General features: G+C 46.7%; 1 protein-coding gene across 3 annotated transcripts in view; it reads right to left on the reverse strand.

Annotated features, from left to right (window-relative positions):
• LRFN2 (leucine rich repeat and fibronectin type III domain containing 2) overlaps positions 1-4,869 on the reverse strand; it is a 301,315-nt gene extending 296,446 nt beyond the window's left edge. For 2 of the 3 annotated variants that reach the window (XM_045008636.1, XM_045008635.1), the window contains exons 1-2: positions 4,583-4,869; positions 3,928-4,060 (exon numbers count right to left, since the gene is read on the reverse strand). The gene's annotated coding sequence lies outside the window, so the exon portion shown is untranslated. Of the gene's footprint in view, positions 1-3,927; positions 4,061-4,190; positions 4,237-4,582 lie in introns of all 3 variants that reach the window. The other variant, XM_045008637.1, reaches the window with a different exon arrangement.
• Between the last annotated feature and the right edge of the window lie 5,354 nt (positions 4,870-10,223).

Genomic DNA, 10,223 nt, shown 5'->3' on the forward strand with positions numbered 1-10,223 from the left:
ATTGGTTCACTATAATTTATGGGTTCACGTGATTTGTTATTCACAAGTATCCAGATGACAGCAGAGTATTTGTGAAAATGTTTGCAAATCCCAAAAGCTTCAGAAATTTTTCAACATGATTCTTGATTCCTCCCAAAGTCCCTACCAATAATGCATTATCTATCATTCATGACTCATTCTCCTTATTTTAAAAAAGTCTCAGTCAACCAATCATGGAGTAGAAACACCACTATGTGACTAGAGATGACCAATTCCAAATAGCAACTAGTCAAAATGAACAGTTCATTGATTACTTCGGATGAGTAATTTCAGACTATGGAAAGACTAAATCTGAAAAAGAATAAGATGCAGTTTGAGAATGATTCACTAACCAAAGCATTGCATATTTGAAATGAATATTATTTGAAATTAATAGTTTGACCAGCTTTGCTCTGTAGTGTAATGGCAGATGCTATAGGTGTCTAATTCTCCCTTCCGCCCCCATTCCCTTTAATCTTACTAAGCCATTTGTCTAGGTTTCTTATGGTCATCAGTTCCAAAGATGATGGCAAATGTGTTTTTCCATACTGAATGAGGAGCTGCAGTATATCTATGACTGTGCCCTACTTGATAAAGCATATGTTTAACATGTATGAAATGCTATTCTTTAGGAAGAATTGCAATTCAGTACCTAGTTACATAAAAGGGAAATCAAACTGAGTGCTATGGCTGCCACTTACCCAAGAGATTACAGGTCAAGGTTTCCTTACTAAAGCAGTCAGGGCCAGCTCTAGACCCCAGCGCACCAAGCGCGCGCTTGGGGCGGCATGCCGCTGGGAGGGCGGCAAGCGGCTCCGGTGGACCTGCCGCAGGCATGCCTGCGGGAGGTCCACCGGAGCTGCGGGACCAGCGGACCCTCCGCAGGCACGTCTGCAGGAGGTCCACCGGAGCTGCGGGACCAGCGGACCCTCCGCAGGCACGTCTGCAGGAGGTCCACCGGAGCCGCGGGACTGGCGACCGCCAGAGCGCTCCCCGCGGCGTGCCGCCCTGCTTGGGGTGGCACAATTGCTAGAGCCGCCCCTGAAAGCGGTAGTTACTGCAAAGGACCAGGAGACAGTAATTGTCGGGGGGTCTATGCCCAACTCTCCCACTGATTCATTGTGTTACCACCAGCAAGTTACTTAACATTTGCACACCTCAGTCTCTCCCTCTGAAAACAAAGAGGATACCTAACAGGGGTATTGTAGAGATTCTTTTCATTCATTTTTGGAGAGCTCTTGGAGATCCTCTGATGAAAGGTGCCATCTGGCAAATTTTTAAATATTAAAAAAAAAAAAAAAAAAAAACCCACAACCCAAAACTATTAATGTAGGACCTATGTACTTGCAGAACTAGATTTACTCTAAATCCTGGTAAGGCAGTTTAGATTAACTTGTTGGCCTTGTGGGTTAGGATGAGGGCAGGGCTTTGACTGTGGAGGTTTGCATTACAGGGCTGTGGAGGTATGCATTACTGCATACAGTAGGTTTGCATTACAGGGCTTGCTTCAAAGCCCATGAATCCTCCCTGTTTGTAGGGAGGGAGGTCAATCCCTCTCCCTTTTTCTACCTACACTTCTTCGCAGAGTGAGACTGAGTTTCATGCTGGCTGTTTGTACTGGGGCCACTGAGCCAGCTGGCTAGCTGCTATCGCCTTTGACAGCTGTTCTTAACACCTAGCCTGGAAATTTCCAAATGCAATAGTGCCTCCCTGAGTTTGAGGAACTAGCCTAAAAGAGGATTAAGGAAAAACAAAAACAAAAACACAAAAGCTATTACTAAACAATGCTTGTTCTCTTATTTAAGCATAGAAAGATTGCCAGGTGTTTAGAAACCAAAGCAGTAGTGTAACCAGCAAAAAAGCCAATTCATCCCAACAACTGTCAGTCAGCAATTCTACACACCCCTCTGTAACCAGGGGCGGCTCTAGGAATTGCACCGCCCCAAGCAGGGCGGCACGCCATGGGGGGCGCTCTGGCAGTCGCCGGTCCCACGGCTCCGGTGGACCTCCTGCAGACGTGCCTGCGGAGGGTCCGCTGGTCCCGCGGGTCCGGTGGACCTCCCGCAAGCACGCCTGCGGATGCTCCACCGAAGCCATGGGACCAGCGGACCCTCCGCAGGCACGTCTGCGGGAGGTCCACCGGAGCCGCGGGACTAGCGGACCCTCCGCAGGCATGCCTGCGGGAGGTCCACCGGAGCTGCCTGCCGCCCTCCCGTGGCACGCCGCCCCAAGCACGCGCTTGGCGCGCTGGGGTCTGGAGCCGGCCCTGTCTGTAACTACAGTCATTAAGCACAAGTACAAGTCAGACACACGCAGCTGGTCATTAAGATCTCTGGGCACTAAACCCCACCAGTAATATCACAAGCTGAAGTAGTGCAGAATGCAATAGGATCTGCTGCTACTGATGGGACTGGAGCAGCGCCAGCCCTCAGTACCCTTTGCGACCACTGAGGCACTGTTATTTCTGTAGTACAGAGAGAGAGAGAGAGAGAGGGGAGGCAAAGAGCAAGGACAAGTGGTTTTGATGGGACCAGCCCCACAGAGGCAGCATATAGGGGTGTCTGTGCATACTCCTTACTACCTCTGCTCCTGTGTTTGAGATACAGCAACAAAAGCATGTGGTGAAGAGGAGACAGTGGGGAGGATTGTGTCTGGTCCCACTTGTTGTTAGAGAAGAAAGGAAAGCGTTCTGAGCCTGCAGGATCATGTAGGGGAGGTAGAGGACACTCCAAGCCTGGCAGTGTCAGGTATGAGTATGTTAAGAGGGTGGGGGAGGTTGAGTTATGGAGAGGTTCAATCAGAAGAGGAGGGGTTCTCAGCCTAGGGGACAGCAGTGTGTGTTGGGGGGAGGGAGGTTACAGTGTTGCTAACTGACAGTTGTAAATCTTGCAATCGTTAGTGTGTTTTCCTTAGAGTCTCAGCTCTCTGAGTCATGAGATTTCAGGACACCCTCAGCTTCTAAAAAACAAAAGCATCATCTAGTCCCCATGGTCCATCCCCCCCCCCCCCCCAAAAGTGCAAAACTCAGAAGGCAAATAGTATGTTTTAAAAAACACATCAGAATCTTTTTATGACGAAGATAATCTTATAAGTTTTGGGGGGTTGATTCATGGTGTTTACATTCTTGGGGTTGACAATAACTAGGGATGTTTCTGAGGAGATGGGGTGTGGGTTAGAGGGAGTTGAGGAGGGTTGAGAGCCTCTGAGTTGGGTGGGGGAAAATTGGTTGGATTGGAGAGCAGAGCGAGACAGCATTGAATGTAGCAGAGAAACAGGTCAATTGATGAATAGTTGTACGTGCATGTGAGAAAAACACACAGTGGTAGAAGAACATGAGCAGGTGGCAACATAAGAGCTAGATTAATGGGGAGAGTTTGGGACTAATAGCAAGCAGTGAAAAGGTTCACAGAAGGATGAGTAATTTTTTCCCTCCCACCCTGCCCTTCACTGTGTCCCAGTTTTTCCTCTTTCTAGAAGGGGCAGAAGATAGCACCCATTTCTCTTTCCACTTCCCCCATGGACTCCCTTACTACCCACCCAAATGACACTAATGATTACTGTCCCATTTTCTACTTTGAAAATAAGATCACTTGCAGGGAGGGCTGGAAAAAGGATTGATACCTGCAAACTCACCAGTTATTTTGGGCACCAGACCCCACTGGAACATTAGCTGTGACAAAGAATCATTTATTTTTTTTCCTTTTATGCCAGCTTATATTGTTAATAGGAACAGAGCAAGCCCCTAGTGTTTAATTAACCAACATGGCAGACAGACAATGACACCTTAAGTTGATGGAGAAAGATTATTGTGCAAAGCGCATATCTAAGCCACAGTAGGTGTAGCAATTGCTTTTCCACTTGCTCTGTATTTTAGTATTTTTATAGCCCTGTGGAAAAACCTTGACTCACCGCAGCTGTCTCCTCATGGGCAGGTGTGGTATTGCAGTCTCCTTCCTCCATTGCCTCCTGGCAAGAGTCACTCCGGTGGTCTGCCTCTTCTCATAACTCAGCCCTCCAGTCAGATCACATTTTGTTTTCATCCCTTTCAGGGTAATAGGAAGTCCAGTGTCCTTACATCAGGTTTTGGTCTCCAATTCTGAACCCCATCCCTTACACACTTCCATACCAAGGCTTTCAGAAGCCCTTATTCTCTCTGAGGAGGAGTTTCTCACCATATTCCTTGGTAGCTAGTAGGGGAAGCAAGGTCCTCCCTCTCCTCTGGGTTCCAGCATGGAGATCGTATAAAAAGGCAGGCAAGGTACATATATTCAGACCCACTTCCTGCTGCCTCCCTAGGCTTCTTCCTTTGTCAGCTTGCAAAATAGGCCTTTCCCACCAGGGCCGGCTCCAGGCACCAGCTTATCAAGCAGGTGCTTGTGGCAGCAACTCCGCCGAGTACCTGAAAGTGCCGCCCCGCTCCGGAGGGTCCCTCACTCCCGCTCGGAGCGAAGGACCTCCCGCTGAATTGCTGCAGATCGTGACTTTTTTTTTTGGCTGCTTGGGGTGGCAAAACCCCTGGAGGTGGCCCTGTTTCCCACAGTCCCCTCCTGGACCCACTACATACCTGTATTTCAGTCAGGCTTTCAGAGGTTTCAGACTTCAGCCCTCCCTCAGGGCCATGACTAGCTAGCAGGATTCTCTCCTGGAATTCTCCAACAAATTCCCAAACAAAAATACAACCTTAAACCACTTCAGTCCTTCACAAGTCTTCCCTAATACTCTACTCCTTATTTCTCTCTGAGAGCAGAAACTCCCCCACCTCCTCTTTGCTAGGTCTCTTCCTAAGCTTTTCTGTCTTGTTAAAAAAAACAGGAGTACTTGTGACTAACAGGGCTGCTACTCTGAAACCTGTCTTGTTAAGGAAATCTCAGACTCCTTCTGAGGTGGCCCTGCTAATTGACCTACTTAACACCCCACCAGGGATCAAAAGGAATGTTAATTGAGTTCTGAAGCTCCCATTAACCCTCTCCTCAGTACCAGTGTGGGGTATACACTCCATCACAAGCTCCCATTGCTGTTATATCTGAGCACTTCACAATCATATTGGAATGTGTGTATCCTTACTTCCCTTTGAATCAATAAAGTATTATTATCATCCCCATTTTATAGATGGGGAAACTGAGGCACAGATATTAAAGTGACTTGTTTTAGGTCACATAGGAAATCTGTGGCAGCACTGGGAATTAAACCCAGATTTCCAGAGTCCTAATCCAGTGCCTTACTACGAAACCTGCCTTCTTCCCAAACCCTATCACAATAGTCACTCCTACCCCAATTTCCCCATTGAAACTGCAGGGGGAATGTTGGCAGCGAAAAGTAATGATCAGAGTTGCAAGTTGGCCAACACCTTGCTTTTATGAGAAATATGATCTTTCAAATAGGAACATAACTCCCCCACAAGTGGATGTGGTCTCTGTTTTATCCCTGTGTCATCTCCATTAGCTGCACAGCACTCCTCATTATAAATTAATAAACAACATGCAGGGGGCAATGATGGATTTTTTTCTCCCTTTATTGGATGGGGGAGATGACACAAGCAACTTCTTCTCTACCCTTCTATGCCAGTGCCCCTGGCCAACTGGGCACCCCTGGAAAAATGGGTGCCCCCACAGCCCAACCCCAGAATGGGGCAGAATGGGGGTGGGATTGAAATCTAGTCTGGTCAGTGAAATCAAAGGTTCACCCACCAGAGCTCACTGCAGGAGGTGGGCCACAGTGAACAAATAGCATAGGTTTGACCTTCATCTCATCTCATGTATATTTGTTTGTTCAGTCTGGTCCTGATTCTCCCTGCCCTGCAATCTGACAGTCATTTACACCTGCACAGAGCAGGTGTAAAACACTACCAGATAGAATGTTGGCCTTTCCTCCCCACTTCACACAGGTGTAGAGGATGACACAAGTTGCAAGGCAGGGGAGCCTTGTTACATGAAGTTTAAATTGGACCCTGATGCAAAAGTGAATAATCATAGGACCCAAACTATATGAATGCTTAAATCTCTCCCACCCCTAGAAACTGGTTATGGAGAGTAGCTGCTAGATGTGAGAGTTGTCTTCACTGCACTCTGCATGCATGAAGACAATACAAATAGATGGTTTCTCTGGTGTGGCTAAGCTGTGCTACATGCAGTGCTTGGGTGATAAAGGTGGCTTTAAGTCACCTTTTCAGCTCCTTAATCCTGGCCAGCTCAGGACTGGGCACTCTTCCAGGGCAGATTACAGCAGTCATGTAAGGTCCCACTGCTAAGTCCTTGAATAGACTCAGCAGCTATGGAGGGGACTGCTGACTATGCTGCAGGCATGAGGCAGGAAGCTCTGATACAAATCCAAATTTCCCCAGAGTTTAATAGAACTTGGACCCAACATTCTGAGTCAGATCCATCTCTAAATGTTCCCTACTTTATTCTGTACAGGCAGTGAGGTCTTAAATCACATGAAGAACTCACTATAGCAATCAATAGTGTGACCTTATCTGGAACACTGTGTACCTTACTGGCCATTCCTTGTCAAAAAGGCTACTGAACTAGAGGGGATTCAGAGAAGAATGTCAAGCACAGTCAAGGATCTGGAAAAAATTCTCATATGACACTGATTGGGATTGTTTACCTTAGAAAAGAGATTAATAAAAGGAACATGATAAAAGTATATAAAATAATGAATGCTCTAGAGAAGGTAGGTTGGGGCTCCTTGGCTCATAACACAAGAACAAGGGGTGATTTGTGGCAGAGGAAATACTTGTTCACACAACACATTGTTAGACTGTGGAACTCATTGCCACAGAATGTCATTGAGGCCAAGAATTTAGCAAGATTCAAAGAGGGATTAGATATGTATATAGATAACAAGAATATCCAGAGTTATAATAATTAATGATAATAAAAATATTGGAAGGGATATAAAGTCTCCCGCTTCAGGATTTAAGCTGACCTCTAACTGTTAGGGGTTAGGATGAGACCTTCATAGGGGGAAGATTATCATACATCTGCCTAATGCAAGTAATCTTGCACCTTCGGTGCAGGCTATTGTCAGAGACAGGACACTGGACTAGATGAGTCTGAGGCAGTCTGGAAAGTCCTGTATTCCTACAGAAACTCTGCAATTAAATCTTTGCTGAGAAACTGAAAGTAACTATGATCTTTTTAAGTGAGAATTAATATTGTGTGGATTAGCCTAATGCAGATTAACAAGACTGTGCTTCATGGTATCTGTATTCAGTTTGATCAGAAAATCTCTTTTCTTTCTTGCCCGCACCTCTCCATTTCTTTTCCTCTCCACTGCTCTTTGTCTGCATAGAACAGCTTATCCAGGCCTTGAAATGTCCAGTGGCACAACATGTTTGGGAAACCCTGGGGGTGTTCGGTGTGAATGAAGTGGGGTTAAGGTCTTTTCACCCAATGTTCCCTGGCCAAAAGCAGGGAAAGCACATTAGAATTGGAAACGCTCTATGCAGAGTATACCGTGCGAGGCTCTCAGCTGGCAGTTAGAGCCATTATAAACAGCTCTCAGAAAAATACGTGTTCTCCAGTAAATATGGATTTTAATTTCAAAATAACTTTCAAGACCTTTAGGATGTTAGAGAATTTCAGGAGTCCTGTCTGTGCTGATCATGCTTGCTGACTTCACAGGGCCATAGGATACAACTCCCATCCCCTTGAGGTATAATGCAGGACTTGATTGTGCTTCCAGTCAGCTGCTCCAATCCTTGGCCCCAGCCAGCTTTGCCAATGACCCTCGGATGCAGAATGCACTCCCACTCCAGTGCTGAGACCCCACCCTGCCAACAAACCTCAGTTGTGATCTATGATAACCCTTGCTGTTCCATATCTGGGCCTCCCCTGAGCTGGGAGAGATATTAAACTGTATTAGCTATAAATGTGATGAGAACCTGAAGAAAACCTCTATGGCAGAGATTCTCAGACTGTGGTCCGTTCAAGTGAGCTCCATTCAAGTGGTCCATGGATAGTTCCCTCTAAGGTGCGCACCTGGGCAGCCGCACACGAGAGAATGAAGGGCCACCCACCTAATTAGTGGAACTGCACAGGCATGGCTCCACCAATTAGGTGCCTGGACCCTGGAGAAGATGCACATGTAAGGTGAGGTGGTGGCCTTGGGAGGAATACGGGGTAGATGGGAGGGGACAGTGGGGTCAGAAGAGTGGGTGGGGGGAATTTGGGACATATATTGCTGTGATGGCCAGAGAAAGAGGCGACTTTCCCCAGCTCCATGACTGCGACCCCTCCTCCTTCCCAGCCCCAGCTCAGGGTCTGCTGCATCAGGGAGAGAGGGCACATATATCACATTAGAAAGGCCAGACCACTGATATTAAAATATGAGATGTGTGCTTTTATCTGTAGAACAGATAACCTGTTAAAAAGAAAACTTAATAATAATAATAATAATTAACAATAGTTAGCTAACAGTACAAACAACATTTGGAAAAATCATTAAGCCGAGACCCTCAGCAATTTTCAAGTGGTCCATGGAAAAAAAAAAAGGTTGAGAATCACTGCTCTATGGCTATTACTGCATCTGACCCAAGCCGAGATACAAACTCAGATCTGCATCAAAGGCTGGTGCACTAAACTACTGTGCCACTGAGCGGCCCATGCAGAATTTACACTCACTGCGACAGCTTCTGATCATGTAACAAGGCTGTAAATTCTGAGCAACTCCCCTGATAGCAATGATGGGCACGGAGCAAGAGTGACTCTGACTGCTGATATGAGCCCAGCGTGGGAAACTGGCCCCAGAAATGCAGACACATTCCTAGCTTCTAGGTCTAATTAAGTGACTGCTTGTTGGTACCACTGTTCCAACCACTAGCCTGCTGACTCACAAGTGCTGCGTACGTGATGAAAGATGCATTGGTGGAGTGGCAGCCATCTGTCGGAATATGCTAACGTGCTGCCCCTTTAAACAACATGGCCACCTTTCAACAAATGGCGGACAGCAGTCAAGTGGTTTGAGGAAAGTGTTATCTGTTTTTTCTAGTGCTCTGAGATCGCAGGCATGGGTTGGTGAGTGCTAGTAAAGGTGCTTGTTTAACAGCTGTGGAGAGCGAAGTCCTCTCTCTGCAGCAGAGATATGGGCAGTGGCCTATGCTGGCAAAGGAGACGTGGGCATTAGTATGAGCAACACAAGTGTCCCCCACACCATGACACTGTCATGCCAATTTGCTTCAAACTGGGCCTGAATGGACAAGGCCAAATTCATCACTGAGGAGTGGAGTAACCCTATGGATGAATCTGGCTCATCCCACCTAGTGGCAAAGGGGTGGTCAGTCTTCAGGACCCATTCAATCCTTGGCCTCTGCTGAGTCTGCCGTAAATCATGTCAATTGTAGTGTTTAATAATTATACCTAGCTCTTATATAGCACTTTTCATCAGTAGAGCTCAAAGTGCTTTACAATGGAGGTGAGTATCATTACTCCTTTTACAGATGGGGAAACCGAGGCACAGAGAGGTGAAGTGACTTGCCCAAGGTCACCCAGCAGGCCTGGGACAGAGCCAGGAATACAACCCATCTCTCCTAAGTCTTAGTCCAGTGCCCTAGACACTAGGCCATACTGCCCTTCCAACACCAACTGACTTTTTTCCAAAGCCCCCAGATATGAGGGTTACTCTCAGTCATACTAACTTTATTCAGTGACCTAGACTATATCTACACTACAGCACTTGCAGCTGCGCCACCATAACGCTTCTGGTGAAGATATTCTTAGCCATCAGGGGAGAGCTCTCCTGCCGGCTTAATAACTCTTGCTCCCACAAGAGGCGGTAGCTAAGTCAGCAGGACAGGCTCTCCTGACGACGTAGCGCTAGCTACATCGGTGCTCGGGTTGTTATAATTTATGTCGCTCAGGGATGTGGATTATTCACACCTTGAGCGACATAAGGTATACCAAAGTAACCTGAAGTGTAGACAAGGTCCCAGAAAAGAGAGACTCTCTATCCCATTACTATTGCCGGAGACATCCACCCCCTCCTCTTGCAATGCGAACAACAAAATGTTATCGTTCAGGAAACCAACAGATGCAACTAGCAATCACCACTGACATTGATTAAAAAATCGCTCCCATTAGGTAGCCATGCAGTGCAAAGATATATGCAGGAGATAAAACATCTTCAGATAGCTCCTGTTTTCCTCTTTCATACTTCATTTACTCCTGGGCATTTGATCAAAGATAACAACAAGACTTCCCAGAAAT

The sequence above is a fragment of the Mauremys mutica genome, chromosome 3 (genome assembly GCF_020497125.1).
Source record: "Mauremys mutica isolate MM-2020 ecotype Southern chromosome 3, ASM2049712v1, whole genome shotgun sequence".
NCBI lineage: Eukaryota > Metazoa > Chordata > Testudines > Geoemydidae > Mauremys > Mauremys mutica.